The sequence below is a fragment of the Lagenorhynchus albirostris genome, chromosome 19 (genome assembly GCF_949774975.1).
Source record: "Lagenorhynchus albirostris chromosome 19, mLagAlb1.1, whole genome shotgun sequence".
Classification (NCBI taxonomy): Eukaryota; Metazoa; Chordata; class Mammalia; order Artiodactyla; family Delphinidae; genus Lagenorhynchus; species Lagenorhynchus albirostris.
In genome coordinates, this window is record NC_083113.1 from 6,033,242 (window position 1) to 6,053,043 (window position 19,802).

Sequence of the window (19,802 nt, forward strand, 5' to 3'; positions counted from 1 at the left end):
TTAATATATATACACAGGTCAAACAAGATCGTTGTGTTTTCACATTTTTGACCATTAATAATTTGCATCTGTTCCTTAATATTACCAGAGACGTTTCAAAATCTATTGTGATTGAGGACATGTCCTTTTCTTGTGAATATGTCCATTTTGCTGCCTTGAAATTGTTATTAAAACAAAACTCACCAGGAACAAAATGGATTCATGACTTCTGCCTATAATTAGTTTCTCCTGTAGTGTTCTGTGTTTGCTGAAAAATTCCACTATCAACTCCATGCTGAAATGCCTTTCTTGCCAAGATGACTAGTTAGCAATATTACATAATACAAAGTAATCTACCTTATAAAGATCCTAAAGTCTATCCTAGTCGCTAGATCTTTTATAAATGTGATGACATTTCTTCTTCTATTCATGTGTGCCATGCCAAGACATTCTGCTCATTTTTATGTGAAAATATTTAAATACGCTACTTAGCCTATCCAAACAATACATTTCAAATGATTACCATTTCCTGCACATGAAATCTTTCACATGTAAGGATGTGAGAAAACATACCTAGTAGATGTTAAGTGACAGATACTGCCATAAAAATTCCTGACGATAGAAATGAAATTATTTGATAGTTGATAATCTAGTTTTACTTTCTATAGAGTTCATATTAAAGAGAATATACTTCCCTACAAAATGCCCTTGCAGAAATACTGCAAACTTCATTAATACTTTAGGTAAAAATAAATCCCAATGACTTCATGTTTTACAGGCTTTATTATCCACACTTGACAAAACTTTCTGAGATAAAGAACAGAGAAAAGAGCTAAGATACATTACAATTTTAAAAATAAAACTGTCTACCCTCAAAATGAATGTATAATCTGAAATTACATTACATTTAGACATTCATTACTGATTTAGGTATATTATGATGTAAACAAGTTTTTCTCAAAGGTATTTGAATGTAATGCATCACAAGTGTGGAATAAAGTATTTTAAACAATACAGTTCTCATTAAAAGGAAAAAAATTTTTGTTTCTTTTCTCTTTTCATCGTACCGATATGAGATGATGGATGCTAAGTAAACTTGTTTCGGCAATCATTTCACAACATATGTAAGACCATTCTGCTGTAGTTTTAAGTTAATATATGACAATTATAAAACTGGGATGAGGGAAAGATGGTTTTAAAAAGGCAAATAAGTAAAATGCCTAAGCAAAAAATAAAGAACAATGCAATTTATATAAAAAAAAAAATTTTAAACATTGCTCTTTTTAAAGCAATGGTTAGTGACCTAAAGTAACACATGCCATAGTCCTCCAAGCCTCAAACCCCAGGTCTTGTCCTTATGAGTCTCTGCAACTGAGCACAATGGTGAATAGAAACAGAAATGCTGTGCTGTAGGGTGTGCGAATGAAATTGCTCATTCTAACCAACGAGAGTTTTGTATTTCACATCGCAGTAATTCCTATACAGACAAAAATACACATTCACTCTGTAATTCAAAGTATTTATTCAAATGATCTGTTTCACACGGGTGATTTGTGGTCAGTTCCGCTTTTACCATTTCATGTATGTTGTCAAGCATGTGTGTATAGAGTTTTTGTAACAGTCCCTATCCTATTGATGTCTGCAGGTTTAGTGTTTGTAACAAAAATTCAATTGAGTAAATATTAAAGATCACATACATTAGTTTTATACGGTTTCTCTCTACGGTAGAGTCTCTTTTTATTGAAATATAATTGATTATAACATTGTTCGTTTCGGCTGTACTACACACGAGGTAACGTTTACTTTATGAAATGATAACAATGATATGTGTAGCCATCTGTCCTCAGTTACTGCAATATTTTTTAACATGTTCCTAACGTTGGATATGACATCCCCATGACTTATCTAAATACCCAGAGGTTTGTACGTCTTAATCCCCTTCACCTAGTTTACCCACCGCCCCACCGCCCTTCCTTCTGGCAACAACCACACATTTGTCCTTCATATCTGTGAATCTGTCTTCATTCTCTTTTGTTTTTTTTTCTTAGATTCCACATATAAGTAGATAACGCAGTATTTGTCTTTCTATGTCTAACTTATTTCACTTAGTGTAATATCCTCTAGATCCATCCATGTTGTTGCAAATGGCTGGATTTCTTTATGGCTGAGCAAGATTCCTCTGTGTATGTGTGTGTGTGTGTCACACACGCTGTATCTCCTCTAAGCATTCATCTATTGATGGACACTTAGGTTGCTTCCATGTCTTGGCTACTGGAAATAATGCTACAATGAATATTCAAGTGCCGGTATCTTCTCAAATTAGTGTTTTCCGTTTCTTCCAGCAAAGAGCCAGAAGGGCAATACTTGGCTCATATAACAGGTTAGTTTTCATTGGTTTTTTTTTTTTTTTAAATTTCTGAGGAGCTTCTATACTGTTTTCCATAAATGTTGCACCAATTTACAATCCCACTAACAGTGCACAGGGTTCCCTTTCCTTCACACCACTGCCAATGCTTGTTATTGTCTCTCTGATGACAGCCATCGGAAACTGGTGTGAGGTGATATCTCGTTGAGCTTTTTTTTTTTTTTTTTGCAGTACACAGGCCTCTCACTGTTGTGGCCTCTCCCGTTGCGGAGCACAGGCTCCGGACGCGGACGCGCAGGCTCAGCGGCCATGGCTCACGGGCCCAGCCGCTCCGTGGCATGTGGGATCCTCCCGGACCGGGACACGAACCCGTGTCCCCTGCATCGGCAGGCGGACTCTCAACCACTGTGCCACCAGGGAAGCCCTCGTTGAGCTTTTGATTTGCACTTCCCTGATGATTAGTGATTCTGAGCATCTTTTCATGCACCTGCTGGCCATCTGTATGTGTTCTTTCTCCCTGATAGAGTCCCATATGTTGAGTAAGGCTTGAATACACGCATAAATTTTGTCTGAATCGTTTTATTTTGAAAGTTTCTTTCTACTATGAAATCGGATGATCCCTAAACTTTTGAGTTTTGAATAACAGCATTACCACATGTGTGAGGCTTACGTTCGTTTTCAGTATGTATTTTGAGATGCCTGGTGAGGCTTGCTAATTGAGTGTAAGCTTTGCCACACTCATTACATTTGTGAGGTTTGTCTCCAGTGTGGATTGTTTTATGTTGAGTAAGATATGAATGTCTTGTAAGGGCTTTGCCACACTCATCACATTTGTAAAGTTTCTCTCCAGTATGAGTTCTCTCATGACCTCAAAGTTGTGACCGTTCAATAAAAGCCTTATCACATTTATTACATTTAAAAGGTTTTGCTCCTGTATGAATTCTCTGGGGTGCCATAAGGTTTGAACGCTGCGTAAAATGCTTGCCACACTCATAACATCTGTGTGGTTTCTCCCCAGCATGCATTTTCTGATGTCTACTAAGGTGTGAAAACTGGGTAAAGGCTTTGCCACACTCATGACATTTATATGGTTTCTCCCCAGTGTGCATTCTCTGATGATTTGCAAGGTGTGAATTTCGACTAAAGACCTTGCCACAATCATGACATTTGTAAGGTTTCTCTCCTGTATGCACTCTCTAATGTGTTGTGAGGTGTGACTGGTGGTTAAAGGCTTTGCCACACTCACTACATCTGTAAGGTTTCTGTCCAGAATGAATTCTCCTGTGATTCCTGAGGTTTGAGCTTTTGCTAAAAGCCTTCCCACAGTCATTACAGCTGTAAGATTTTTCTCGAGTGTGTGTACTCCTGTGCTGCGCAGGTGACAAAGTGTTTTCCACACTAGGAGGAACTCTGTGAAGTGGTGAAACTGAGGAACCACTGCTGACTGGCTTCTCACCTTGACCGCACGCATACACTTTCTCCTCAGCTGCACATCTCTGCAGCTGAGCCGCCTGGGCCTGCAGCCTCACTCCAGGTCTACTTTCCAAACACTTGAGATCTCTGTTTCTAGCAATGCTGACGTTATTTTTCGTTGTTAACGAACTTCTTATGAATGGCTTGTCGTGCGTGAAATATTCACGTGCATTACTTCTTACAGAAACACTCTGAGGAAAATTAATTAAGGACTTCTTATCGTGATCTTCTCCATGAGTGAGATTTTTGTTATGGGTCAAAAGTTCTTCTTTGTCATTTCTTGCATCACATCCCCACTCACTCTCACACTCCTGCACATCTGCACAGACTTCCTTGAGGTCAAAATCCTTGATGCCATGACTTTTACTTCTTTCTAATGTCACTAGATGACATAATTCTCCTTTAGTAATGTCCTCTCTTGGTGATAATTCCTTGATTGCAAATCCAGCAGAATGGCTTCCTATTATATAGAGTTGGAAAATATGTTGAATTAGATAATTATACAAAAAATAATACAATGAACAAAGAAATTCTTCAAGCATGGTCTTCAAACACTACTGTGATACAGTTTTTTTTAGTTTTCTTTTTATACATTTTCCCATATTAATGTTTTCTCTGATCTTAGATAATTAAATTTCAAGCACACACACAATGTACTACACATATTTTTTGCCAGATAACTGGATAATTAAATGATCCTCCATAATTAGAAAGCTTATCTATTGATACGTACTGGCTTATAGAAGTGGAAGCATAAAATCAAAATTGAGATTTGAGACTGTCTTCCCTAATCCTTAAATTTATAATAATGTTTAATAACATGAATATGATGCAAGAAAAAATATTTTTACGAATCTGTACATCAAAACAATACTTGATAAAACATTTTTGTAAACCATGATAAATCTAGCAGGTAAGTTAGTAAGTAACCACCGTTATACAAAATAATAGTCTCTGGGGCTTCCCTGGTGGTGCAGTCCGCCTGCCGATGCAGGGGACACGGGATCGTGCCCCAGTCCGGGAAGATCCTACATGCCACAGAGTGGCTGGGCCCGTGAGCCATGGCCGCTGAGCCTGCGCGTCCGGAGCCTGTGCTCTGCAACGGGAGAGGCCACAGCAGTGAGAGGCCCGCGTACCACAAAAAAAACAAAACAAAATAATAGTCTCTGGAATTTAAAAGATTTGAGTAAGCACCAAAACAAAAACAAAAAAAAAACAAAGAATTTTCATTCCAGAAGGAACACACGATAGGAAAAATTAAAAAATATCTTGATAAGCACTGAATTTTGAAACATCAGCTTCAGGTCAACACACATATGTATGAAATTTAAGAATTAGGGAAAACTGTCTGAAATCTCAATCATGATGTCAAGCCTGCAGTTCTATAACAGCCAGTACATAGTTCAACTACCTACTATCACTTAATTATAGTTATATGGCAAAAATATATGCATATATAGTATATAATCCATGCTTTGAAATTTTGTTATCTAAAGTCAGAGAGAACATCTGTATGGAAAAAAATTACAAAAAGACAACAGCCAAAATATAATGTAAGCCAAGGTCAATCTCATAATAAATATGACCAAAAAAATGACATATGTTATTAACTAAAGGTAACTTTACAGCCCTTACTATATGCCATGCAATATTTCAAACCCCATAACAGCATTAATTAATTATTCTTGAGCTAAGTTATCACACATTTTCATAGAAAAATAAAGCGCCTGGGACTTCCCTGACAGTCCAGGGGTTAAGGCTCCATGCTCCCAATGCAGGGGGCATGCGTTCGATCCCTGGTCAGGGAACTAAAATCCTGCATGTCACGTGGCATGTCCTTAAAAAAAAAAAAAAGTAGAAACAAGAATAAAGGACACTGGGACTTCCCTGGTGGTCCAGTGGGTAAGACGTCATGCTCCCAATGCAGGGGACCCAGGTTCGATCCCCAGTCGAGGAACCAGATCCCGCACGCATGCCACAACTAAGAGTCCACATGCCACAACTGAGAAGTGCACATGCCGCAACTGAGATCTCGCATGCTGCAACTGAGTCTGCAGGCCGCCAAGTGAGAAGTCCGCATGCCACAACTAAGAGCCTACATCCTGCAACAAAGATCCCACATGCCAAAACTAAGACCCAATGCAGCCTAAATAAATAAAAATAAAGGACCCAAAATGCTTACACATCTATCCCTAACTCAGAAAGGAAATTCAAAGGCCAAGGTTTGAACCTGGATGTGCAGAATAACATTGACATGTTCATATGTATTAAGCAGCACCGCCCATCCAGGCAGTACAGATTTTAAGAGGTCCCAGGTAATACCAGTTTCTTAGAAATGTTTCTAGGAAGATAAGGGCAGTGAGTTGTGTCACTTATACTGTGACTGTTCTACCATTCCCAGATGATAGGAGTCACGTCCAGCACATGTTGATGTACACAGTGACCAGACCGAGTCGCTGATCTGAGCAAACTGTACTGTGTGCAAGTAGGGGTCCTTCCTTACGCAGTGTGTGGGGTATGGGGAGGGGTGGGGTCTTATGGGAACTGGGGAGCCCAAGTGCTAAATATTGACACAGTACTAAGAAGTACCAATAGAGTTCACTTAGATCCACGAAAATCTGAGGGAAGGCCAGGACTGGGATTTAACAAAGCAAGAGTGAAGTAGTGGGCAATGTGGGAGCACTGCTTGTGCTTGCAAATCTATGGGAAGAGGACTGTACTGCAGCAGATGAAGGCCTAACCTTGGGAAAAGAACTGTCGTAGCAAGAAGCATAAACATGACTCATTCTATGGAAACTCTATTGTTGGTATGAAGGAAATGTGGAAGATATTAGGAAGACAGAGAGTGCTGTTATGGGAAGACTGTAGGTTTACATCTATTCCAATATTTGCTCTAAACATGATGAAGCTGAGTATCCCACAAATTCCGTTCCTAGTCATGTATTATTTGTTCCGGAAGATATGTACAAGAATGTTCTTTGCGGGACCTAAAAGCAAAACCTGGAGAATGAATGAATTCACTCTGTGTGAACACATGTGGATGCAATAAAACCCTCTCAAGGGTACAGCAATGGAGGATGATCATGGTTGCTGGATGATGATCTCTTGGCAGGGGCGACAGGTTGACTGGTGGAAACAAAGCTAGCAGGAGGCTTTTGCCAAGGTTTAACCTCTGTGGATGTGATTATATTTGGTAAGAATAACTTTTAAACTACTTATACATTTTTAAATCAGAATATCAATTTTAGCATGAAGTTTTTTACTGCAAACAGCTTTGTCATATAAAAGTAACAGATCTCTTTTGCAGGAATTTTTTAAAGTATTTGAAATCATATCTTTGGATCTTTTAACATTCCAATCCCAAACATAAAACAGACATCAGGTGAGAAGTGCTCTTACTATATTATTACTATAGATAATATTTACTCTTATAATGAATCAATAGAAAATAACATGTACTTATCCAAAAGTAATGAATTTTTTAAAAAAATAGATTTATTTATTTTTTTGGCTGTGTTGGGTCTTGGTTGCTGCATGCGGGCTTTCTCTAGCTGCGGCAAGCGGGGGCTACTCTTCATTGCAGTGTGTGGGCTTCTCATTGTGGTGGCTTGTTTCAGAGCATGGGCTCTAGGCGTGTGGGCTTCAGTAGTTGTGGCACACGGGCTCAGCAGTTGTGGCTCGTGGGCTCTAAAGCTCAGGCTCAGTAGTTGTGCACGGGCTTAGTTGCTCTGCCTCATGTGGGATCTTCCCGGACCAGGGATCGAACCCACGTCCCCTGCATTGGCAGGCGGATTCTTAGCTACTGCACCACCAAGGAAGTCCCCAAAAGTAATGAATTCTGACTTCAGAAACAGCAACAGAAAACGGTACCCTGAAGGAGCATTACTAAATGACCCAGAGCACAGAATGATTTGTATGGACAAGTGTTGTTCACAGCAGGGTTTAAGCATAGAAACAATTCTGCGAGTGCCATGTTGATCCATGGCAGAGTTCTATGTGCAGAGATGTGGTTGACAACATAAGCAGCCAATTAACAGCCTGAAGAACAGGACGATAATAGGATGTATATCAACAAGGACCAGGTGACTTTTGATAAAACTGTAAAGACAACTGGGAAAAAAGAGGCTTCCTAGAAATATGTAGTACAAAGAATGTAAGAAAATTTCTGGGAAACAATAAGTGTTAGAAGCGATAATAATGAGGAAACCATGGAGTGTACAAAAATTACCTACTTCCTTAAATAAAATGAGATATTTAAATATTAGTATACCATGATGTGCAAGAAGAATCTAGACAGGGAGAATAATTATTAGAATAAATTATTTGTAGCAAAAATCCCCAAACATTGAAATTAAAATAGAAATCAAAACTTATTTATAGGGACTTCCCTGGTGATCCAGTGGTTAAGACTCTATGCTCCCAATGCAGGGGGCCCAGGTTCGATCCCAAGTCAGGGACTAGATCCACCCATGCTGCAGCTAGGAGCCTGCATGCCACAAGTAAAAAGATCCCACATGCTGCAATGGAGATCTTGCACACAGCAATGAAGATCCAGCATGCTGCAAGTAAGCCCCAGTGCAGCCGAATAAATAAATAAATATTTTTTAAAAACTTACTGGTAGAAAACTCTGGCAAGTCAATTGAATGTTATCTCTGTGGCTAAGACAATAACTAAATTTTAAAAGTATGTTCTGAAGATATGAAAAATTCTCTATTTATAAAATGCCATAGATTTAATTGAGGAAAATATGTGTTAAAACAAATGTGATACCATTAAACACCTATGACAATGGCCAAAATCCAAAATATGGAAAACACCAAACATTAGAAATGACGTGGAGCAGCAAAAACTTTCATTCATTACTGATGAAAATGCCAAATGGTAGAGCCACTTTGGAAGAGTCTGTGGTTTCTTACAAAACTAACATAATCTTAAATATGATCTAGCAATCACACCACCTGGAAGTTACACAAATGAGCCAAAAACTTCTCTGCATGCAAAAACATGCACATGAAATAGAACGAATAATCCTAAAATCTGTATGGAACCAGAAAGACACCAAATAGCCAAAGCAATCTTGAAAAAGAATAAAAAAGGTGAAGACATCACATTCCCTGATTTCAAATGATGTTACAAAGTATCATAATCAAAACAGCATGCTATTGGCCTTAAAACAGACACATAGGGGCTTCCCTGGTGGTGCCGTGGTTGGGAGTCCGCCTGCCCATGTGGGGGATGCGGGTTCGTGCCCCGGTCCGGGAGGATCCCACGTGCTGCGTAGCGGCTGGTCCCGTGAGCCACGGCTGCTGGGCCTGCGCGTCCGGAGCCTGTGCTCCGCGACGGGAGAGGCCACGGAGGTGGGAGGCCCGCGTACCGCAAAAAAAAAAAACAAACAAAACAAACAGACACATAAGTCAATGGAAGAGAATAGAAAGCCCAGAAATAAACCCACGCATATTCAATCAATAAATCCACAACAAAGGAGCCAAGAATATGCAAGAGGGAAAGGACAGTGTCATCAATAATTAGTATTGAGAAAACTGAAAGGCACATACAAAAGAATGAAACTGGACCACTATGTTACACTATATGCATAAATTAACTCAAAACAGAAATAAATACTTGAGTGTAACACCTGAAAAACAAACTTCTAGAAGAAAACAAAGAAAGCTCCTTGATATCTTGTCAATGATTTTTTGAATCTGAAATCAAAAGTAAAAGCAAAAGAAACAAAAATAAACAAGTAGGTCTACATCAATCTAAGAAGTTTGTGGACAACAATGGAATCCATCAACAAAATGCAAAGGCAACCTAAAGGTTGGGAGAAAATATTTGCAAATCATATATTTGATAAGGGACTTAATATCTAAAATGTATAAAGAACTCACAACTCAACAACAAAAACAACAAAAATTCTGATTAAAAATTAGGCAGAAGATCCAAACAGACTTTCTTCCAAAGAAATCATACAGATGGCCAACAGATACATGAAAAGACGCTGAACTTCATTCATCATCAGGGGAATGAAAATTAAAACCACAATGAGATATCACCTCACAATTCTTAGAATGACTTTTATTTTAAAAAAAAAAAAAAGATAAGAAATAACAAGTGCTGGCAAGGATGTGGAGAAAAGGGAACCCTTGTGCTCCGTTAGTGGGAATGTAAATCGGTACAGACACCATGGAAAACAATACAGATGTTCCTCAAATAAATAAAACAGAACTAACATAATATCCAGCAATTCCACTTCTGGGTATTTACATGAAGAAAATGAAAACACTATCTTAAAAAGATATATGCATCTCCTGGTTCATTGCAGCATTTTTTTTTTTTTTTTTTTTTTTTTTTTGCGGTACACGGGCCTCTCACTGTTGTGGCCTCTCCTGTTGCGGAGCACAGGCTCCGGACGCGCAGGCTCAGTGGCCATGGCTCACGGGCCTAGCCGCTCTGCGGCATGTGGGATCTTCCCGGACCGGGGCACGAACCCGTGTCCCCTGCATCGGCAGGCGGACTCTCAACCACTGCGCCACCAGGGAAGCCCCACTGCAGCATTTTAAAAAAAATATTTATTTGGCTACGCCGGGTCTTAGATGCAGCACGCGGGACCTTCGTTGTGGCATGTGGGATCTTGCGTTGTGAGCATGCGGGCTCCTTTAGTTGCAGCATGCGGGATCTAGTTCCCTGACCAGGGATTGAACCCAGGTCACCTGCATTGGGAGCACTGAGTCTTAACCACTGGACCACGAGGAAGTCCCACTGCAGCATTATTTACAACAGATGAGTAAACAACCTAAGTGTCCATAAAAAAATAAATGGATAAAGAAACTGTGAGATGTGTATCTATACACAATGTAATATTATTCAGCCATTAAAAAGAATGAAATCTTGGGCTTCCCTGGTGGCACAGTGGTTGAGAGTCCGCCTGCCGATGCAGGGGACACGGGTTCGTGCCCCGGTCCAGGAAGATCCCACATGCCGTGAAGCGGCTGGGCCCGTGAGCCATGGCCGCTGAGCCTGCGCGTCCGGAGCCTGTGCTCCGCAACGGGAGAGGCCACAACGGTGAGAGGCCCGCGCACCGCAAAAAAAAAAAAGAATGAAATCTTGACATGTGTGACAACATGAAGGGCATTATGCTACCTGAAGTGACATGCAGAAAGACAAATACCTTAAGATTTCTCTTACATGTGTAATCTTAAAAAACAAAAACAAAAAACCTAAAGACACAGAACAGATTTGTAGTTAACTAAGGCGTGGGGTGGGGAGGTTGGGAAAAATGGACAAAGGGGATCAAACAGTTTTTAAAAAGTTGTTAATGTGCTGCTTTCTATTTTCTATACCCTAGGAATTCAAAAAACGTATTTATAATAAATGATGCATTTTTGTTTGTTTTTTACAGAAAAGCTAATTACAGATATCAATAACCAGTGCTGTATTTAAAGCAAACTACATCTAATTTTTGAATTTTCACTTTTTGGCATTATTCACCATCATGAATTTTCCTACTAAATGCATCCTGGTAACAAGCCAGGATGGACAAAAAAGAAACAAATACACTTTAGCTCCACTTTATTAGACAGATATTAGGAAAAGGATCAACTAAGACACTATCATCTTTCCCAAAGGATTAAGTCAATGGAAGGTGGCTTTCCTGTCAAATGAGGTGACACTGTGCCCCCTAGACCAAGGTTTCTGGGAGTGAAACATTTTTATCTTGGTCAAAATAGGTATTATATGTTGAAAATTACTTTTGTAAACAGGAAGTGTAAAGCCAAGATGAATGTGGCCAGTAGAGAGTAGCCATGGCGGGATCTAAGGAGAGCAGCATGGGTGTTGTGACCAACATGATTATTTCTGCAAACACAGTTCTCAGAGGCTGCAGGTAAGGTTGATATTAGTTGAAGAGAAAGCACTCCCAAGTGGGCCTAAGCACCTTTCATCCCAGAAAGTTAAGACTCAGGAATTCATATGGCTAACCTGAAGGCCTCCCAGTCATGAAAATCCATTTTGGGACTGTTAACTGTGGATACTACAGAAACCTCGTATACAAAAAAAAATCTAAATAAATAATATCTCCTGCAGCCTTTAAACCTCTGCACCCTAAAAGTGAACAGGAAACATACAGAATATAAAAAATACTTGCCAACCATATATATATATACGTATATATATCTGACAAGGCACTTATATTTCGAAGATATAAAGAACTTTTTACACTCAGTAGAAAGACAAATAGCCCAATTTAAAAATGGACAAAGGATCTGAGCAGATATTTCTCCAAAGAATATAGAAAAATATCCAATAAACACACAAAAAACAGATGTTTAACATAATTATTCAATAGGGAAATGCAAATCAAAACCAGAATGAGATACAGCTCCACACCCCTTAAATGGCTGTAATCAAAGAGACAATAACAAGTGTTGGTGAAGATGTGGAGAAACTGAAAAATTCATACACTCACTCCTGGTGGAAACGTCAAATGGTGCAGCTGCTTTGGAAAACAGTCTGGGGGTTTCTCAAAAGATTAAACAGAAAATTACCACATAACCAAGCAACTGCACTTTGGGAGGAAGGGAGAGATGAATAGGTAGAGCAGAGTATTTTTAAATAATGAAATTACCTTTTATGGTACTATTATGCTACAAACATGTCAGTATATGTCTAAACCTATAGAATATACAACAGCGAGAGTGAACTCTAACATAAATATGGACTTTGACGTATGACAAAGGAGGGAAGAATATACAATGGAGAAAAGACAGTCTCTTCAATAAGTGGTGGTCAAACTGAACAGCTATATGTAAAATAAAGAAATTAGGACATTCTCTAATACCATATACAAAAATAAACACACAATGGATTAAAGACCTAAATATTAGACCATAAACCATAAAAATCCTAGAGGAAAACACAGGCAGAACACTCTTTGAAAAATTGCAGCAATATTTTTTTGGATCTGTCTTCTAAAGTAATGGAAATAAAAGCAAAAATAACCAAAGGGACCTAATTAAACTTAAAAGCTTTTGCATACCAAAGGAAACCATAAACAAAATGAAAAGACAACCTACTAAATGGGACAAAATATTTGCAAGTTATATGACCAATAAGGGATAATATCCAACATATATAAACAGCTTATACAACTTAACATAAGAAAAACATAAAACTCAATTAAAAAATGAGCATAAGAACTGAGTAGACATTTTTCCAAAGAGGAAGTGAAGATGGCTGATGAGCACATGAAAAGATGCTCAACATGGCTAACCACCAGGGAAATGCAAAGCAAAACCACAATGAGATATCACCTCACATCTGTCAGAATGGCTATCATCAAAAAGAACACAAATAACAAATGCTGGTGAGGATGTGGAGAAAAGGGAACCCTCCTATAATGTTGGTGGGAATGTAAATTGGTGCAGCCACTGTGGAAAACAGTATGGAGGTTCCTCAAAAAACTAAAAATAGAACTACTATATCACCCAGCAATACCACTTCTGGAAATATATCCAAAAGCATGTTAGGTACTCCCATAGTTACCGACTTCCAGAGAGAAGTTATCCTCACTCAGGGAGAGCAGGTTCCTGTAGGTCTCCAGCATCACGTCCCTGTACGAGGTCCTCTGAGCAGGGTCCAGGCATTCCCACTCCTCCTGAGAGAATTCGATGGCCACATCCTTGGACGTAAACAGTCCCTGAAAGGAAAGCACATTTCACCAAGTGGACAAGGAGAGATTTCTGAGTTTCACACAAACTTACAGAAACAGACACGTGTAAGGACTGACTTGTCTGGGGTGAATGTTCTGACTGATCCATGTAAGATAATTTTGAGCAAGTTACGCTTCTCTTTATGTAACCGAGGTGAAATGCATATAACATAAAGTCAACCATTTTTAAAGTACCATTCAGTGGCACTTAGTACATTTATAACGTTGAACAAACATCATCTTTCTTGTTCAAAAATATTTCAATCATCCCCAAAGGAAATCCTTTACCCATTAAGCAGTTGCTTCTTTCTCCCCCATTTGCCTCAGTCCCTGGACACCAGTAATGCAATGTCTCAGTGGATGTACCTGTTTGGGATATTTCCATGTAACTGGGATGGTATAAAATGTGACCTTTTGTCTGGTTTCTTTCACTGTGAATAATTTTTTTGGCTCAGCCATGCTATAGTTAGGTATCAGTACTGCTTTCCTTTTCAAGGCCGAGTAATATTCCAATGTATGAGTAAACCACAGATTATTCACTCATCCTTTGATGGACATTTGGGTTATAACCACCTTTTCTCTAATATTAATAGTGCTGCTGGAAGTTTCACGTAGAAGTATGTGTTTGAATACGTGTTCTCAATTCTTTTTGGTATTTATCTTGGAGTGGAATCACTAGGTCACATGGTTTTGTTTTCCACAGTGGCTACAACATTTTACCAGCAATGTATCAGGATTCTAACTTCTCTACATCTTTACCAAAACTTGTTCTTTTCTGTTTTATTATAGGCATCCTATCGTGTGTAAAATGATATCTCATGGTGGTTTTGATTTTGCATTTTACGAATTTCGTTGAACATCTTTTCATTTGCTTGTTGATTACTTCTATATCTTCTATGAAGAAAGGTCTATTAAAGTCCTCTATTTTATAATTAGATTCTTTGTATTTCGGTTCTTGAGGTACAGGTGTTCTTGAGGTATAGGAGGTAAAGGAGTTCACCTTTCTTCTGTTTACAGTGGATAATTCCAATTAACCTATGTTCAAGTTCACTAGTTCTTTTTTTTTTAATTTATTTATTTTATTTTATTTTCGGCTGCATTGGGTCGTTGTTGCTGTGCACAGGCTTTCTCTAGTTGCGGAGAGCGGGGGCTACTCTTGGTTGCGGTGCACAGGCTTCTCATTGCAGTGGCTTCTCTTGCTGCGGAGCACCGGCTCTAGGCCCGTGGGCTTCAGCAGTTGTGGCGCACGGGCTTCAGTAGTTGTGGCACATGGGCTTAGCTGCTCCACAGCATGTGGGCTCTTCCCAGACCAGGACTCAAACCTGTGTCTCCTGCACTGGCAGGTGGATTCTTAACCACTGCGCCACCAGGGAAGCCCCAAGTTCACTAACTGTTTATTCTGATTGTCAATCTGCTGTTGGTACTTTTGAGCTCTAGAATCTGCTGTTGACAAATTTCAGTTTTGGTACTTTTCAGCTCTAGAATTTCTAACTCTATCTCTTTATTGATGTTTTCTGTTTCTTGACACAATGTTCTCCTACTTTCCTTTAGTTCGTTCTCCATGGTTTCCCTTAAGTCTCTTAGTACATTTAAGACAGTTGATTTAAAATCCTGTTTAGTAACTGTAGTGTCTGTGCTTCCTTATGAACACCATCATTAACCCGATAATCATGCTCAAGCTTCCGATTCTGGAGAAATTCTTAGAAATCTGTAGTAAAGTCGGCATGCTCAGAAGCAGCCACTGTGACCTTTTATTTTATCACAGTAAAAACTGTACAGGACCAATGTGTCTTCATTAAGAAAATGCTCCATGAGGATACAAAAAAAGAAAGTCAACTCTAAGTGTATTAACACGAAAACAAGTCTAAGATATATGGTATGTAAACATTTAAATGTGCAGAATAAAATACCATAACAAAATTTTATTAAGGAGTACTTTCTAAAATCACACTACCATATATAAATGCATTTTTGTAAGATTTGCAGTGGGGATTAACAGTGGTTTCTGATGGAGACAGTAAGTGACAGTGTAAGATGCGACAGGGAAGGGGATATTTTACTTCTTAGTCTCTAAACTGCATCGCTGTGTGTCGCTGAACCATGAAAATATATACATGAGATGTTTAATACAAAAAAATAACACTGAACAAGAACTAGTAAAATTATAATTCGCCTCCAGCCTTTCTGATGACAGAAAGTTCTGCTCTTATGTCTTGACTAAATTATAACCATTTTTATCTAAAACACCTGCTGCATGAGAGTCCCTATGTGAACACTACAGGCTCTGTGAGATGAATGTTTTGTAAATAATTTAAAGAACGCTTATTGTTAGATGACACCCTACCCATTCCTTAGGTCTGTTTCGAAACTTCCCATTCTATTTTAAAGTGTTCATATTTTAGAGCCAGACACACACTGACTGACTTCTTTAACTTCCAACACACTTATAAAATCTGACAAAGCAAGTTTCCCCATATCAGTCTTCCTTCCCAGACCTCCTCAGGTATCTGTGCACAGTAGTACATCACTTACATATGTAGTCGCTTTCATCCTGGTTTACGTGGAGATGAAGGGGCACTCAGAAGGGTGCACTACACAATCCTCACGCCCTACCTCACTGACACCACAGAGCCGACTCCCCATCTCCAATCCACGCCTGAGCATAAAACCTTTCACGGGGTGACCACCTGAAAGGGGGCTCTGCCCAAGTTCCCCTTTCACTGGGTCACAGTGACATGGAATCTGCAGGGAGGTGAGAGGAGACTGAGGGAAGGCCCTGTGTGTGAGTAAATCGGACATTTCAGAGACAGAGAAGATTAATGAGCCCAAACTGTGTCATTTTAGGAAGGAGAGAACAAATCAACAAAGAATACGACTTTTACCTGTGAAAGCTCCATTCCTTCTTCTTTCCTCCTCCTCTGAATTTCTTGTTAGATTCTTCAGGTAAGATGACTCTGTGGGAGCGAAATACGCTGTTTAATGCTTACAACCAACATACCCCCCTTCTGGCATCCGCCACAAAGCTACCAGAAGGAGAACCTTAACGTGGGGGAAAGACAGTCCTTTGCTGCCAGCTGTTAACACGAGGGATACAGGGACAATAAACTCCTACACGAAGATCAATTAGTGAGCTTGTCATCCACTTCTTCAGGAAGCCCTCCTTGCTGCCAAAACGCCCACTTGACTGCAACTGCTCCCTCCTTTGTCCACCTGGCACTAATCCAAAGGACAGTGCCTCCTCCAAGTCCTGCTCTTCCGGAGGCAGCCAGCGTCCGGCGACCGGTCGGCACAGGATGTGGAAGCTTGTCCCTGTTGTTAACTGGGAGCAACTCTGGAGGGGCCACCCCAGCTCCAGAGCTCCCTGCTGGAGCGATATTGAACAATTTGTCCCGAGGGTGATGGGAATCCATAAAAGATTTAATGCCAAGAGATGATGCAATCAAACTTATGATTTACTCCTGATACAGACAAGCTGAGAAAAAGGTATGCCTCCATCTCTGGGCCTATGCCCCTGGCCTCTTTTTTAAGCATTTTCCATAATTGCTGGAGGACTGGAATATGTTTAAAATTTCAATTATAACCAGGCAAACTGCTCTCCTCTATCTTCTCCATGTCACAGGTGGGTACACTGAGGCTCGGAGGGGGAGTAATTTTACCAAGTTACCCTGAAGAAGTCTGAGTTGAATGAACAGAACTAGGTGGAAGTGGCAGCCTGGATAGGTTTAAATAGAAAAAGTTTGTCCTAATTCCAGATTACCTTTCATATTCCTGACCAAGAGAAGCTTCTCTTTCATGGTTTGATCAAATTCAAACATTTAATTCCTCTTTTCCAGAAAACGTTATAGTCAAAAAATATGAAATTACAAATAGTTATTCCTCCAGAAAAACAAGAAAGAGGGTCACCTGTGGAGATAAGCCCTAACAATCTCTTCATCATGAACACATGGGTTCTGTGGGAACAAAGTTTCACATCAATCTAGAAAAGGCTGGAACCTGGGGCCCCTGACTACAGTGCCTGCACCTGGACAGCTGTGTCCTGAACACAGAATACAAAGAAGCCATAAGGCACTAAAAATAACTGCATACATGCACAGCTTGGGCAAACAGCTTATGAACAATAAGAAACAAAAAGGCCAAAACCCAACTGCCACTTCTGAGGTGCTGAGAGCAAAACCACCACCCCCCATCAGGGGGCGAGCAAGGGCACCTGTTTCTTGTTCTCGCTCACTTGTGCTGCAGCACGAGTCCCAATAAAGCTTTGCCTGAATTCTTCGTCTGGCCTGTTATCAATTTCTACTGATTAGAGTCCAAGAACCCAGGTCAGTAACAAATCCAGCCCATCAGTTAACATCTGCACAGAAAGGACAAAGGGGACTTGGGGGGATAATCTACTTAGTTGGACACTTAAACTCAGAGCTCACTAATTGAGCAGATCACCTGAGAGAAGAAAGAAGCTGCTGAGTACTAAACTAACTGGTTAAACTAGGTTTTGAGTGTTAAAAGACGATCACCACCCTTACCACATGCATAGTGAAGTTATTTAGCAGACATCAAAGAATAGTTCCAATACAGGATACAGTAGAAAGCGTATAAACCTCATAATCTGAACAATGAAATTTAGAGTGAAAATAATTTGGACATTTAAAACATACCCAATCGCTTCTGAGATTAAAGTTAAAACAAGTGTGAGGATATATCAAATCTTAAAAAGATTGACATGAGCCATAGTAAGGCAACAGTACAAAAGCACGGTGTGGTGGCACAAATACTTCCCCCCATTTCTTAGAAGGGAAGAGAATGACCCTGAACTGACTGACCTAAGAATCCGCCCTCTGGAAGAACGGGGCTTGCAAATGGAGTTATCATCTGAAGCAATGATTAGAAAATGCAGACGCCTCAAACACCTGCTTTTGCAACTGTCATTCTCTTCTGCATAATTTAAACATGTCAAAAAATGTTAAAGAGATTAGCTTAGAGACACCACTTAGTATTTCACAACTTAATATTCCATATTTAATCAACTCAATACTCACCTGGGTTTGGGTTCCCGCTTTCTCCACCACCACGCGCTTTGTTTCCTGTATATGTCTCCCTGGGTCCTCTGTTTCTCTCCTCTCCTTTTGTGTCCATTTCTGTGTTTCCTCCTCTCTGTTCATACGCATCATTTTGTTTCCCTCCCTCTCTATTCTTCCTCTCAGACTGTTAGGCCTCGCTCTGTTGAAATCTCTGTTGCAATTCCTGTCGTTCTTTCTCCCCAAACGTTCTGATGCCTCACTAACTGCATATACGTCTGCCTTTGTATTCCGTCTCTGCTCTCCCTGGAGGGAGGTCAAGGGCGATCCACCTCCTGAGTGAGGACTTAACGGAATGGGGCGGGGGGGCGGGGGGAGAAGGAGGGGAGCCGGGAGTCATACAAAGGTTTGAGAAAGGGAGTCAGACTAGGAAAACGTCGCTGCAGGAGGTCAGTGTCTCTACGGACTGAAGGCAAAAAGTTGGGGCCGGTACCTGCGTCAGAACGAATTTAACCGGAACCGGACCCAGACTCCCAGGACCGAACCGAGTCTTCTGGCGACGCCGCGACAGGCGAAGGGGGCGGACTCAGAGCGAGAGAGACGAGCGTCTTCAGGGGTTTTAATTTGCTGGGACACCCTCGAAACCCAGGTATGCAGAAGCGGGGCTTGGAGATCGCATAGCGCACTTACGAACCAAAAAACCGGCTCACTCACCCGCGGGCGCCAGTCTGACCGCAGGATCCGCTTCCACGTCCCTAGGTAATTGCGCGTGCGCATGCGCACCACCGGGGCAGGGGGCGTAGCCGCCTAGGGGCGCATCTCGGACGCTCCGGAGGGTGGAGGCCGTGTCTCTGGTGGTGCCGCCCTGCGGACGCCGGGTCTGGCCCTCGGACCCGCTCCTGGGAGATTCTGGTCTGTTCCTCTTCTCTCCTGAGAGGCTCTGCTTCTCTACTTCGGATCCTTTGAACGTGTCTGGTGTCCTCTGGACCCAGGTTAGGTGCAGAGCAGTTACAACTTATTTCAATTAAGCGACAGCCTGAGTTTTAGAGTAGGTGATGGAAACTGGAGTGTGACAGGAAATACAAAATTGTGCCTGTGCGGAATGTGCAATTTTATACTTACTTCCCTTCAGAGCATAACTTTTTCTTGTGTTCCCCATTCACTTGGAGGCATCAAATATCAGAATTTCCCTGTGGCCTAGTGGTTAGGATTCTGGACTTTCACTGTCCGGCGGGTTTCAGTCTCTGGTCGGGGAACTGAGATCCC

The 19,802-nt window shown here is 40.6% G+C and overlaps 1 pseudogene; it reads right to left on the reverse strand.

Moving 5' to 3' along the window:
- Positions 1 to 2,797: 2,797 nt before the first annotated feature.
- LOC132510218 (zinc finger protein 677-like) lies at positions 2,798 to 19,313 on the reverse strand (annotated as a pseudogene).
- Positions 19,314 to 19,802: the final 489 nt, after the last annotated feature.